At 38.3% G+C, this 512-nt stretch overlaps 1 protein-coding gene across 3 annotated transcripts in view; it reads left to right on the top strand.

The window, feature by feature from the left end:
* LOC119593512 overlaps nt 1-512 on the top strand; it is a gene marked incomplete in the record, with an annotated part of 14,309 nt that overhangs the window by 6,958 nt on the left and 6,839 nt on the right.

Here is a 512-nt window from a genome sequence, read left to right as displayed (position 1 = left end):
CTCGTCTTCCTCTTCTGTCCACTCTGTTCCCCCTTTCTCTATTGCTTTATCATGTATTTCCTTCCTCCTTTCTTCATTCATCATCCCTGCTTCCTTCTTCGTTTTCCTCTTTTCTGTCTCCTTACGTCATCTTTTTCTTCTTTATTTCTCCCTCTTATCCTCCTTCTCTCTTTCTCTTCTCTCTCTATTTTTTTTCTTCTTCCTTTTCTTTCTTTTGCATTTTCCTTCCTTATTTTCTTCTCTATATTCCCTTCTTCCTCTCTTTATTACACCTGTTGCATCCCCTTTCTCTCTATGCTACTTTCTTCTCTCTCTCTCACCTTTTTATCACGTTTTTCCTCTCCTTTATTCTCTATCTTACTCTTTTCTTCTTCCTCTCTCTTCCGTTATCTTCCTTCTTCTCCTCTCTTTCATTTCTTTTTCTCTTCTTTCTTTTCTCGTCTTTCTTTACCTTGTTTTCTCTGCTCCTGTTCTACCTTACTCTCTTCCATTTTCTCCCTATCCCCCATCTA

Source organism: Penaeus monodon, chromosome 32 (assembly GCF_015228065.2).
Source record: "Penaeus monodon isolate SGIC_2016 chromosome 32, NSTDA_Pmon_1, whole genome shotgun sequence".
NCBI lineage: Eukaryota > Metazoa > Arthropoda > Malacostraca > Decapoda > Penaeidae > Penaeus > Penaeus monodon.
The sequence above is the reverse complement of the archived record's forward strand: the minus strand, read 5'-3'. Positions and strand labels throughout refer to the sequence as shown.